Below are 14,509 nucleotides of genomic sequence, written 5' to 3' on the forward strand. Positions count from 1 at the left end.
GGAAGAAGCGGCATTCCAGGAATTCTGCCCCTGGCAGGTGAGACACCCGGGGCTGCACCACTGCCATGTGAGAGTGCAGTGGGGAGATGAGCTGTCCCCAGAGTGTGTGGCAGTGGAGGAACTGCACCAGCGTCATGATGATGACAGACGCCAAGAGTTGTGCCTGTGGGGAGAAGAGGTGACAGGCCAAGTGCTATCCCCATGGGAAGGACAAGGATACCAGGAACTGTGTCTTTCGGATGAAGATTCATATGTCTACCCATCGGAAGAGGACAAAGGAGACTCTGAGTTGTCCCAGGAGGGAGATGAGAGCCACCAGGAGCTATCCGAAGACCCCAGCATCCAAGAGCTGCCCCAGTGGAAAACAGACGTGAGTGAGGCACAGCTGTCACGTATCAGCAGCCTAACAGGGTTGTCCCAGAAGAACATCAATAAGAAGCTCTGGGACAGCACTTTGCCCAGAGAGAAGAACAAGGAGGCCCAGACTAGTGCCCAGCAGGGGCCCACATGTCCCATGTGTGTGTGCGCCGAGATGGCAGCAGAGGTAGCCCCTGCCATGCCCAAGTTGCGGGGCTCTGGCCAGCAGCCAGAGCAGCAGAGGCAGCTGGAAGCCCAGGACACGGATGGGCAGCCAGTTCCCCACAATGAACGTCCCTCATTCTTCGGGCGGATGCTGCAGGCAATGAAGAGGTGCTGCTGCCCCTGCCTGGTGGCACGGTCACAGGATTAGCACCAGGCCTGCAGATGGCGGCTGGCCCACAGCCTGCGCTGCATCCCAGCCGATGAAGTGACCTGGAAAGTCATCAGATGCCACCGGCAGCCTGGCACCGCCAGCAGCACCCTTGCACCGTGTCCCCAAGGGCCGCACCCACACCGCTCTTGCCCCCTTACAGAGACACTGACTCCAGCACCTCCACCACCTGCTGGAACTCCTCCCTCCCTCCCTCCCTTTCTTTTTGTCTTTTTGTTTCATTTTCTCTCTTTCCTCACCTATTTCCCATTTTCTTTCTGCCTTTTCTGTCTTCTCTAATCCTCTTCAGCAGGACAACTCCTTTCTTTCCCTTTCCATTAGCAATAAATCTCTGATACAATGTTGTTTTGTTTGACTTCATTTCAACCTAGAATATCTATTTTTAAAAGAACTCCTCACAGTTCCCCAGTGGAACGATTCCTTCCTCCCTTCCTCCCTCCCCCCCTTCCCACTTCCTTCCCACACTTCCTCCTGCACTTCCTTTCTTCCTCTTTCTCTCTCTCTCCCCCCCTCTTTACCTTTTCTTCCCATCCTATTCCATACTCTTTTCATTTTTGATTAAGATCACCAATTTTTTTTACACTTTGGAAGTGGCACCACTGCCCATCTAAGTGTACTTCCTTGGTGTGCACTTCCACATATTTTTTACCAAAGCAAAGTTTTGGTGTGCCTGGACAACAGGTAGAAATAAGTGTTGTCAAAATGGTCCATTGGCTGGAGTCCTTCAATGGGCTGGAGTTAAAAACTTGTCATTGTTGCAGGGCTGAGCTCTAGGGATCAGCACAGATTCCTGTGATCTCTGAAATGACAGCTTCGTGCTGCTCAGGAGTGAGGGTAACTTGCAGATAATAATGGGAGCTCTTGGTTCAAAGTGCCTTTTTCAACATCTGAGAGCCTCTTGGGGTAAATTTATCTATATGGACATACTAGGAATGCAATATTTTTTTTCTTATTTCTGTCTGCACAATAAGACTTTGTTAACATATATTTAAATTATCAAATTTCTCCTTTACTTTCATGTATAAAACATATTAATAACCATTGGAACAATGATTTGTCTGTCACATATCTTTTTTCTTGACACCGGTCTGTAGCAGCTTTTCAAGTCAGAGAATCCAATAGGAATATGAGATTATGAATTTCCTCTTTTTTACTGGATGTAATCTGGGTTTTAGAAACTCCCCTGGACCATTTTTTATTCATTTTTTTATCACTACAGTTATCTTACATTTCACATTTCAGGCAGTCGTTTTGCTCATTTATTTGTTCCATCGCTCTCAGAAATCTGCACAGCGACCCTCCTTGACGGGAAGTTTTTTGTGGGATTTCCTTGCTGCACTGGGACCTCATCTAAGAGAACTTTAGAGCTCCTTATCGTTTTTCATTGTCCAGACACAGTTTCATTTCACTCACCCACACACACAGGGACACACATCAATACATTTATGGAGCTTAGGTATTTCTGTGCGTTTTCAAGAAAAATGATGTTCAAAAGCCTCCCATTGATTTTTTGATAAATGGTTCATGCAGAAACTTGCTTGACAGCCAACAGGAATGAATAAGCTTATTCCAATAAAATCACCACCATGTCTGATTACAATATTTTTCAATGGCCAGTTTTGTGCAGAGAGAGAGATCCCTGCAGGGAGGTCATTTGTCAGCCAGAGTCAGAGCTTTAATGTTACTCTGAAACAGCTTAGCTGAAGTTGTGTGTGAGTTTCTCTTTCTCCTTTCAGAGGAATAAAAAAAAAAAAAAGAAAAAAAGGTATGAAGAAAGTAGAAGAAAAAAATGGAGAATCACAGCAGTTGTATAAATGAGCACACAGCAGCCAAAGTGATTTCCTGTAAGCTCCTGGTGCCAGTGCATTCATTTTGTGTTCTAATGGGGCACTTATTTGAGAAAAACCTCTTTTACATTTTTCTACATCTACATTTTCTTTAAATCTATTGCAGCTTATTTTACCAGGGTCTGCTTCAGCACGTTTTAATCATAAGATTATCAGATTCATGTTTATCAGTGCAGTGGCTACAATAATATATGCTCTGTCTCTAGGAATTAGTTTTGCTCTCAGCTCTTCCCATAATTATTTTTAACTAGACTATCCCTGTAGTGTCTGAAGCAGTTTCTGCACTAAATGTTTTTTTACAGTGGGATATGAAATTTAAATGGCGAAAATTCTACTTCCTTTGCTCCACAGCTGCCAGCCAAACCAGATTTTTTTTTACTTTTTATTTTATTTTGTAAAGTGTGCATTTTTCTGGTCACATTAACCATTTCAACACCAGCTTGAACCTGATATCCTCAGTTAACAAGGCCTAATTTTGGTGGAGTGACTGGATGAAGAGTGAAGGAAAACTTTTTCTTCAGTGTGCTTAGCAAACTCTAGCCAGGACTGTGAAAAATATAAAGAGGAGCAATTGTTGTAGGTTGTACAATTGTTGTAGCTTGAAGGGAGAAGGATTTCTCTTAGCTTTTCCTATTTAGTCTGATGTGTAATTGGAAGTAAAAATTTTCATTGTTCTTTGAGGAAAAGATCAAGCCAGGTTGGATGTGCTGGAGTCTTCCTCGACCCTTCCAGTTCTGCCAAAGCGATAGTGTTTGGTGTCTCTTTGCTTCCAAAACACAACGAAAATGTGATTCCTAGCAGTGCCTTCCCTTCACCTCTCTGTTTCTGAGAAGAGTAACTATCACACATTAAATTTTATAAAAAATATTCCCCCCCCCATAAAAATCTCTTCAGTTGTTGGGTGTTGCCATGTGTAATTTTTAGGTGGCTTTTTCCCACCGCAGAGGGACTGGAATTAGGTGATCTTTGGGGCCCCTTCCAACACAAACTGTCCTGGGATTCTGTGGTTCTGCCCAGAGGGAAATCCCAATGATTGAGGCACTTCATGGAGACATGTCAGCAGGGAATCCAAGCTGCTCAGGCTGCTGAGCAGGGAAGCTGGCTGGAGATAACCAAGGGAGCGTGGGGCCAGGTCGGACTTGGAACCTTGCCCTTCCACGGATTTTAGCACTATTCAGAGTGAGACCATCAGATGGTGCTCAGCACAGCCCACCTTCATCAGGGCTGGGAGGCTGGTCCTCTCCTTCAGTGCTGGGCAGAAAGGTTGCTGCCAATCAGAGTTTTAAGGTGGCTGAAAGAATCAAAAGTGTTGGCAAAAGCAGGTTTAGTGCAAAAGCAAAAGCGTGGCAGAGTTCACTGGCAATGTTCACTCTGCTCCTGGCTGGGTGGTTAAAGCACACAGAGCAAAAGCAAACTAAATCTAAAATCAATCAATCTAAGCCCAAAATCAACCTAAAAAAATATCTATGTGGAGGCTGGGTGGTAGGCAAGGGGGAGAAAAGGGAAAGGGTAAGAAAGGGCAAGGATGAAAAGGAATAAGGAAATTCCTCCTATTGAGTCACAAGGTTCAGAGTGGACCCCCAGGTTAAACTGAGCTCAGGACCTAACAACACTTTAGGCCCAATGGTTTAAAATCTTTTAAGGTTAACAGTGCTTAATTGATAAATTAAGCTTAAATTAAGTTAAAAGATTTATACATTATAGCACAAGAGTAACTAATTTTCAAGCCTAACTTAAAAATCAAAGTATCTAGGAGAGGCACATTCCTGGTACATTTTCTGTGGCATTTTCATACTCCTCCCACACAGACCTAAAGAGTCCATACCAGGTTTATGCACGTGAAAAAGTGCCCTTGAATCCAGTGACTGACTCATGCAGGATGCCTTTGCATCTTCTCAGTGGACGAAGTTTGAGGAGTGGGGGAATCAGCTCAGGACCCACTGTTGCTGTTTGCTCCAGGTGCATCGAACTGGAGACTTCACTGGCTCTGGGAAGTGCCCCACTCCCAGGAAAATGCTGCTCAGAGCCAGCCTGCTGCTGTCCAAGAGAGCTCAAAAGTCTCTTGGCTGCTGTTTATAGGGTAGCAAGAAGGTGGTTTTATCATAGTAATTTTTCACCCTGGCCATAATTCAGGTCAGTAACCTTCTCTGAAAGTTCAACAAAAACGTTATTATAAAATGGGATTCAGGCAAGAAAAATAAATTTCCGAGGCTGTTGGTTAAAAAGCAGGAGCTCGTTAGACAGCACAAGTTCCTGGGAGCAGAAGGTGTTTCTAATGAGCTCAAGAGGGGCTCAGCCCAGGCACTGCTGATCAAAGCTGAGGTCTAAGGAGCAGTTCTGAGATCACACTGCAGCTCTGGAGCCTGGAGAGGGGGAGGTAAATGCACCACCACATCCTCTCCTTAACCAGATGTGCTTGAGAAGAAAGGCAGGGAGATTGGAACTATGTCATGGTTTAACAACTAAGCACCTCACAGCTGCTTGCTCACTCTCAGGGGTTCTGGAGAAATTTGGAAGGGTAAAACTGATAAAACTCATGAGCTGAGATAGAGTTTGACTGAGTTTAACAAGCAAATCAAAAGCAGGAATCTATTCTCCACTTCCCATGGGCAGGTGTTCCGACCTCCCCAGAAGTCCAGACTCTGCACTGCCCAGCAGAACCAAAAACATCCCTGTGCTATCAACACCACTTCCACCACAAATCCAAACCTGCCCCAAAAGAGCTTTCATGACAAAAGTTAACCCTATCCCAAACCCAGCACTAGCTGCATGAGTTTGAAGGTGGCTCCCAATCCAAACCATTCTGTGATTCTGTGGAATGGGTGACTCTCAGGACAGAGGAGAAGTGCTGTAGTCTGATTTTGGGCACCAAAACTCATCGTCCACTGCTGCTGCTGTGCTGCAGACCACACATTTCACACAGAGGGTTTCCTCTGTGCTGTGGGGGACTCGTGGGCAGCACCTTGTGATGCCCTGGCCCCGGGTACCAGAGCCTCACAGCCTTGGGGCTGTGTTGTGCCTTCAGCCCTGTCACCCTGAGCCAAACACGAGATCTTTGATGTGAGACAAAGTGCATTCTGAGCTGCTGAAGGGCAAAGTCAACAACGTGGTTGCTAGATTTGGATAGAGAATGCAAAGAAACAAGACAATTACAGTGCCTTATTAGGGTTTGGCTGAGGTTCCTGCCTCCACTCTGCTGGTTTGTTCAGGGGCTGACAGGATGGATTTGAGTTTGTTTGGGCTAGGACCAAGCTCCTGTGATGAGCCACATCCATCTGGCATCATCTGTCCCTCGCTGGAGCCTCCCACTTAGGACAGAATCTTGTGTTTAATGATCTCCTTTGCTCACCAAAGCTTCTGCTGAGTGTAAACTCACCGCAAGGGAATTGTCAATAACCTCTGGTCTTGATGGCTGGTTTGACTACTGTCTGAATTTATCAGCTGTCTGCTAAAGTAAATGTCTGATGCAGAATCAGCTGCTGATACACAGACGTGTTTCCAAAATAAAACTCCATACTGGGTTTCCCAGGTAGTGTTGTCACTCTCTTCATCAGCAGATGATGCATTAACACCATATAAATCCCATATAAATGCTGCTCTCAATGCATGGTTGGTGAATGTACATGGAATCAACTGAGCTTGTGAGGCTTTAAGTAATTAGCTCTGCTAGCACATCAGATTTATTTATAACCATATCACTTCAGGGACAACTAAATTTATAGGCATAACTCTGGGGATGGAACAAAGGGAAACAGTAAGTACAACGTGATTTTTTTATGTGAGAAAATCTCAAAAAAAGCAAATGGTAAATTGTTCTGATTTCGTGCATGGATTAAAAACCTTGTAAAACTTTCATATTGGAAAAATAAAGCAGCCTCTTGTGAAATAAGTACCAAAAAAACAAACAAAAAAAGTCAGCTGAAACACTTTTTTGAACAGAAAAATGCATGTAGTTTTCTTTTGGGGTTATATAACCTTTTAATTCACCCCACATTTTTGTTAATTTTCAGTGGAGGTGGTGGTTTAAAAATTAAAAGCCATGAATGGTGAAATTTATAAAAATGTTGAATGCAAAATTTTGGGAAGCTCAAAACCAATATTTTATTTCATTGTTATGCTGACCTCTTCCAGGTGGCTTTGATATTTAAATTCACCTTAGTTGTGTTGGGAAAGTCCTCTTCATTGGGAGGGTTTAATCCTGCTTCAGACCCAGGAGGACACATTGCTCTGAGTGACAGGTGAGACTGGAAAAGGTGCTCAGCATCTGCAGCCTAATTAAGGGTAATTGTCTGTTGCATCTTAATGATGCCCAGTGTGAACAACATTAAATTTCTTCAGGATAATTGGAGTTGAGCTGTGTTTTTGGGATTGGGGCTTTAGAGCTCAAATTCTGAACAAATTTTGTTTTGGTGTCATTTGTCTATCTTACCAAGGGCGACAGGGAATCTCTCATTGCTGCATTTTTAATCTTTCAGACTTGGAATAAGAAGGAATTTTCTTTTGACTTTACTTTTGTAGTGGTACCTGGTGATATGTGAAGTTTTTATGAAGCAAAGAGTTGAGACCAGGTTTACTGAAAGATTCTTACTTTGATAAGGAGCCCAGAATTCTCCAAGACTCCTGCTTGCAGCACATTTACATCTCATGGAATCAGAGGATCTCCTGAGCTGAAAGGGACCTCAAAAGCTCATTGAGTTCAACTCCTGGCCCTGCACAGAACAATCCCCAAAATCCCACCATGTGCCTGAGTGTGTTGCCCAAATGCTTTTTGAGCTCTGGCAAGAGTAATTCATTAATTCCTGATTGTGTCTGTGTCTTACCCCTTGTTCTACACCCCTCCCAAAATGTAGAGGTATTTCTTTGGACTATAATAAGCCTGATGAAAGTTTATTTCCCAAGTAAATGTTGCTTCTTTCAGTATGTGTTTTCCCTACAAACAGCAAAAAATTCACAAGACAAGCTTATCCTTATTTACACATTCACACACCTTGCAGTGGTGTGCTCATTTTGCAGAGGAATTGATGCAGTGCTCGAGGCACTGCAAGGCTGGCAGCCCTGAAAAATTAAATATTTCAACCACTGCAAGGCCTCAAGACTGAGGCTTCCCAGGCTGATTTTGCCCAAACCTCTCCTGGGCTGCCTGGAGCTCTGTTTTTTCATGGTGTAACCACATCAGTAATTTTTCCAAAGACCAGAAGGCTATCCCTAATTTATTTTACTTTTGCTTGTCTTTGCCTGATACAAGCAGGGTTTTTGTGTAGGTAAGTGTAACAAGCCATTATTCTTCTGTAAAATGAAATATTTTTGGGTGAGATGGTGGTGTGGCATAGAGGATTGGAGTCCTGGAGTGGGAGCAGGGCCCTTGGGAAATGGAGGTGTGGGATGTGAAGAAGAGGAGGAGCTGTGGGGTGATAAGACAGAGGCAGCACAGGATGCCTGTAGACAACTCATCATTAATCAGTTAAATAAGTGAAAACTGGGAAAAGTCAGCTTTTTGGGGAAAAATAAAGAACAAAGAACAAGTGTCCAGTGTGAAAAGGTCCCTGTGTATATTGTTTGTTCGGATGGACTGTGACTTACAGGGTGAAGCACGTTAATAAATCACATTAATAAAGTCCATTAATAAACATAAAATAACCCACAAGCAGGTCCTGGAGTAAAGAAGAAACCCCCACCATCATCAAGTTGCTCCAAGTGAAGAACTTGGGATGCTGACAACCTGCTGTGGTCAAAATATGAGGAAACAGCCAGGAAAATGGTTAGAATCTAGAAGTCTATCTCCAGTATACTGCATTGTTATTGTTATTGTATTGTATTGTATTGTGATTATCGAGGGATTTGTGGTGATTTTGTGAGGTTTTTCTTTTTCTTCATTTTTTTTCCAAACTTTTAATTGTTCTTTAATTAAACACTCTTTGTTTAAGCTGTTATGGTTTTACTTATCCTGATACTAAATTACTTATTTTGCATATCACTGGATTCCTGTTCTTGGCCATGACAAAATTTTGAGTGTGACTCAGCTAGATCTGTAATCAGGACTATAATCTTGATTAGATTCTGACATAACAATTGGGCTGTTTTCACGGGGAAGGTAAGTAAACCCTGCCCCATGTGATGACTTTAGATTTCTATGCATTTATAGTTAACACTTATCTTATAATAATTGAGACATGAATGGAAATAGAATGAAAATTGACAATTTATGTTTTGTGGAGGTTCTATTTCTTTTGCTTATCTCTTGTTTTACAGAGCTGTAACAACCGAGGTTGTTATCCCTGAGATCAGCCCTGCAGAGGGAAGGAGGAGCATTGGGATTGCTCTGAGAAAATAACAGGAAACTTGGGAATTCCAGGAATAACCTAAATGTTACCATTCTGTATTTATCACCTCCATTCTACTCAAATAAAGAGATCACGCCCTGCATTCTTTGTTTTTTACCCCTACCCTTCAATCAGCAGCACAAAGAGGGACGATTTCACTTCAAGCCTGGTCAAGGTGGATGGGAGATAGGGAGTGAGGAGTTATAGGATGGAGTGATTCTTGCTGTGACAAAGGCAAAGCCTCACACGTGGGATTTCTCTTTGGGAAAGAAGTCAAAGAGTCAACAGAAACACATTTTTCTTGGGTTTCCCCATGGCAAAGACGTTAAAATATAATCTGATGCCTCACGGCTTTAAAATTTGTGACAATTTTAAAGCAAGCTCCATGGGAAAGGAAAGCTGAGAACAAGCAAGGTGGGGGTTGAAGACTGGAAAACCATGGAAAATTGTGAGGAACCCTCCCTGAAAGCACATCAGAAAATAAAAAACCCAACCAACCAACCAACCATAAAGGAAATGTGTCTGTATTCTATGGCATGAGCTATTATTATCTATTAGGACTTGCAATTTTTGCTCAAAAGAGTAAGGAAAAGGGGGAAAAAAGAGATTTCTTTGGGGTGGTGAAGGGGGAAAGCAAACAGAGGTGGAAGAAGTTGAAAAGCTCCCTAGAAGTAACAAAATAAAAAAAAATAAAAAAAAAAAAAAAATTCAGCTGTTCAAAGTTTTTTTTGCAGTACTTTGGTTTTTGCTTGTAATTTTTTTAACCTCTTTTCCCATAAATATTCACTAAATTAATTAATTAGGGCCTCAGTAAGCAACATCAACCTTGGATTCAGGTTTGTGGGAGAGAGATTATTGTTCCTTCTGCATAAAGAATTCACTTTACCAAAGATACCAGGTGTCTTGAGAATGACCTGACAACTCTGCACACAGACATGATCTGGACTTCTGCATTTCTATCTGTGGAAATTTCATGTTTTTTGAAAGCTCTGCATGCCAAGGTGGAGCACAGTTGTGTTTTGAAGGTGAATTTGTTGAGTGGAAGGGGAATGTTCTCCTACACGTGGCAGAGATTTATGGCTGGATGGTATCAAATGAACTGCAACAGTCTTCAAATTTTTGCTGGTGTTCACAGAAGCTAATGATAAAATAAACATTTTACAGGCTGCACTTTTTTATCTGGGGCTTGCTCAGCTGGATTTTTTCTGGTGGGGAGTGGTGTCCTAAGAAGTGAGGGTGGCAACTGGGAGAGGATGTTGGTGCCATGGAAAAGTTAAATTCAATTAGGGCTTTTTCCCGAGAGGAATTTAATGTGAAGGCACCGCGTGAATGCCCTTCACTACTCCAGGATTTAACTCATGGGTAATGAGGTAAAAAAGAGAACTTCAGTGTTTCTAAAGAACGTCCTTTCTGCCACAAACACCCTCAAACCATTCAGCAATTCAGGAAGTCTGGGCTCAAAAATTTCAAGGCAACACAAGGAGGGAGACAGAGAGGAAGCAAAGCTCAGAACAAGATAAAAAAAACCAACAAAAAAACCAAACAAATAAAAAGCCCCCAAAAAAACCAAAGCATAAAAATGGTTTATTCTAAAATCAGGAAATTCTTCCTGATCTCATGGTGCTGAAAAGATAATCCTGAGTGCACAGCAAGGAAAGCTTTCCAAGCTGGCAATTTAGAGCAGCCCAACAAAAGATATACCCAAAGGCTAGGTAAGGTCTTGGAAAGGAAAAATACCTAGAATTTGTGAGAGGAGAGGGAAAACTGTTCCATAATCCTAAAGTCAAGTTGTCAGAAGCTTGAAAAGCTGAGCATTTCACGGTGAATACCTTGTGAGTAATATTATGAGTATATTTGAATGTGCAATGTCTTTGCTGCTGTCACTTCAGCAAATGAATGTATTTAAACCATTTTGCTAGCATAGGTTTCCTGATCTCAAATCCCCTTTTCAAGATCTGTATCCAGATTTTTGCATTTCTGGTGGCTCAGTCCTGAAAGGCAACTCAGCTATGCATTGCTGGGGACCTGAAAAGGCAAAAGTGAGGAAACTTTAGGGTTGAGATAAAGAAAGGTTAATAGAGAGAGCCCAAATCAACAAGGTTTTGGTTAGGACATTTATTCTCAGTTTATATCTACTTTCTTCAAGCATTCAGTGATTAATCATATTATCTTTAACTCTTATTTTCTAGGCTTCAAATGTTCTTTAAGTGAATTTATTATCCCCACAAGGATAATTTCACTCTACTTTTATTCTCCTGGTAGCTCTCCCTACAGGCCCAACTAAACTGACCTTGGTTTTGATTAAAAGTGCCTTGAATTTTATTTCAAATGACCCATATGAGTGGTCTGTAAGATGAAGAGGAACCTGCTCCATAAGTTTCAAGGAGAACAACCATCATTTCCTGGAGTGTTTTGTCTTTGTGGAAGCAGCAGCACAATTGTGAGAGATTATTATATGGACATGTTTGCTCCATCAAGGAGGGTTCAAAACTCACTCCTGTCATCAGGCCTGATTTATCTGAGCAGGTTCCAGAATGGTTTGTTTTATGACTTTTTAAAAAATGTTCTTCCTGTACAAAAGTTTAAATATGATATATAAAAATATATATAAAAACAGAATTATAAATATATTATATATAAATATATAAAAATATGTATTATATAAATATATAAAAATCAATACACATATTAATAGATAAATATTAATAATGTAAGAAAAATACTAATTTATTTAATCAAATAATGTGTGGATATATAATAGACTATATGTAAGTATACATAATACATATTACTTACATAATAATTATATATAAATATATAAATATATAAATATATAAATATATAAATAAAATATATAAATATATAAATTTATAAATTTATAAACATATAAATTTATAAATATATGTTATTATATATAAATATTGAAGTTTAAGTATAAATATATGTTTAAATATAATAATATTTAAATATAAATTAAATATATTTATATATTAAATATATTTAAATACATATTAAATATATTTAACATAATTTAAATATATATCTAAGGTCTGGCAAGAAAAAGGGATAAAAATTATTTAAAAAAATAAATATCACATTCAATGACATTTGTTATCACATAAAGTACCTGAAAGTTAATACACTGAATATGTATTCAAGAAAATTCCCTTCTCTGAGAACTTTCCTCTTTATGAAAAGAGGCTGTAATGCTGTGCTGAGCTGATATTGTGCCATGCAATATTCATTTTAGCATCTTCAGGATGGTGCCATCCTGTGGGCCCCCAGATGACCCAGGACAGCCACAGGGATGTAACAGTGCAGCCTCTTCCCAAATCTTTTATTAAAAAAAAAAAAAAAAAAAAGGAAAAAAAATAAAAAAGAAAAGTGAGGTCTGACTCATCTCAAAAGCCCAATTTTAGTGGACAACCACAATTTTGGTGGTAATTGTTCAAAATTTGTTATGAGTGGTTACATGCCCATAACCAGGACAGGTGGGAGAGCCAAGGCTCGAGGCCTGGCTGTGATTCATGAGGAGAGATTTTCCCCCACAATTTATGCTAAATCAAGAAAGTCACATCCTAAGGCAGATTCAGCAGGTTTCCCATCTCCATGAACCTTTTTCTTCTCCACTCCTGTGCTTGTGAAATAACTTTGTTGAGTTGAAAACTTCACTGTGTTGAAAAGATTTCATCTCTGACAAAATTATTTTGTCTTTCAGAAAGGATTTCCTGGCAAGGGGCTGCAGCTTTTCCCACCCAGAGGTGGAATCTGCATCCTTGCTTTTAATTTTTTAATGGGCCTGGAGCAAGGGATCTGTTGGAGTCAGAGGCACAGAGAGTGTGCCCTTATCTCTGATACCTGTCTCTGACACCCAAGAGAACACTGAATTTCATATAACACCCTGAAAACAACTGTTAAATAGAAAATCTAGGAGTGTGTGTAAATTGGAGAGTTTTCTTAAGTCACTGGGTGAAAAAGTTAAAGTGTGGAGCTTAAAGTAGTTTAGAAAACAGAAGACAAGATAAAGGATTTAGGGTGTTGTCCCTTCTTCCTTCTTCTTTCTTCTTCATCTTCTTCTCCTCGAGGTTTTTGGGTGGCAGTGAGTGATTTGATAGAAGATGCTGCAGTGCAGTGAGCAGGTGATGGGTCATTGGGTCACTAAGAAGAATAAATTACCTGGCATTTGTTAATTGGGTAAATGAACATATAAAAGACCTTGAAGAAGATCTTTGTTGGCCATTTTACCCCTTTCTATCTTAGTGCACTCAGCTCCTTGTACCCTGTATCCATGAAATGCAGATAAAAGGAGAATAAACAGCCAAGTCTGAACAAGAGAAAACTGCCTCTCTCTCACCAATCCCAGTCCAAGGGGGAAAAAGAACCCATCCACAAGTGTCCCATCAGGACAGGATCCTGCAGGTCCTGGGAAGCTTTTAGAGCAGCTCTAGAAAGGCAGGAAAGTGCTGAGGGTTCATTGGAGGGTCTGGCTGGTACCAAGCGTGCGAGATGAACACTCTGTGACCCCGAGTGGATGGAGGCAATTAGTCTGATTTATGCACCTGCAAACACAGTGCTGCTCCGTGCAGGAGTGGTGAGTGAATGCTCTCTGGTGACCATTTATGAAGGCAGAGTGTTAAAAGTGTTAATGTGATCAATAAAAAAGGGAAAGGGCCTGGGAGCAGGACTCAATCCAAGCTGTCGAAGCTTTGCAGAACACGGCTGCAGAAATAAATATTTAGTAACTCTGCACTGAAGGTGCTGCTCTGTTGACAGGATGAGTTTCATGCCTCACAGCACAAAAGTTATGAGATTTCAGTCAGTAATCAAATAACTGTTTTTGTTTTTTTTTTTTGGTTTTTTTTTTTTGGTTTTTTTTGTGTGGAAAAAAGACGTGACCTCTTTTTCCCTGACTTACCTGTGATTAAAAGAAACTGTCCCACCTTCTATCCCCTCTGCACTCCATGCTTTCCATTTCTGGGCAAAAAACAGAATATGTAGGGTTAAAAAAAAATTTAAAAAAAGTACAAAGAGAGAAGAGGTGAAGGAATAGGAGAAAATGTGTGTCAACCACTTGAAATTGGTGTGGGTGTGCAATAGATGCCACTACACAGCTCTATTACCTGGTTTGAGTCTGAGGTGGAATTGTGGTGGCCTCAAAAATGCTCCAGAGCTCGTGATTTAGATCACAGGGAATGCACCGAGACTTAGACATGAAAAATACCTGGGTATAACATCAGTTCCTGTTGGAAAACAGATGGCATTTCTCTCACTAAGGGATTACCACATCGTGTATGACAGGATGATGCTTTGTAGATGCTTTCTGTTATTAACTAATTTTACAAATTTATTTTTAGACTAAATTCAGACCACTTCACACAGAGCTTCCAGCTAGGACAGTGAGGGGGTGCAGAGGAGCAAGTAACACATAAATAATAAAATTTTGGCGCGTTTCAGATGAGAAGCTGGAGATTTGCAGACAGCTGAGGACTTTGGCAGGTAAGAGAACTCTGGAGAAGTTACATCCTTGCAAGGTCTTCCTGCTATGAAATACCTCAGTAACCTGTTAAAATGTTTTCTGGCTGCTGGAATCC

Source organism: Parus major, chromosome Z, assembly GCF_001522545.3.
Source record: "Parus major isolate Abel chromosome Z, Parus_major1.1, whole genome shotgun sequence".
Classification (NCBI taxonomy): domain Eukaryota; kingdom Metazoa; phylum Chordata; class Aves; order Passeriformes; family Paridae; genus Parus; species Parus major.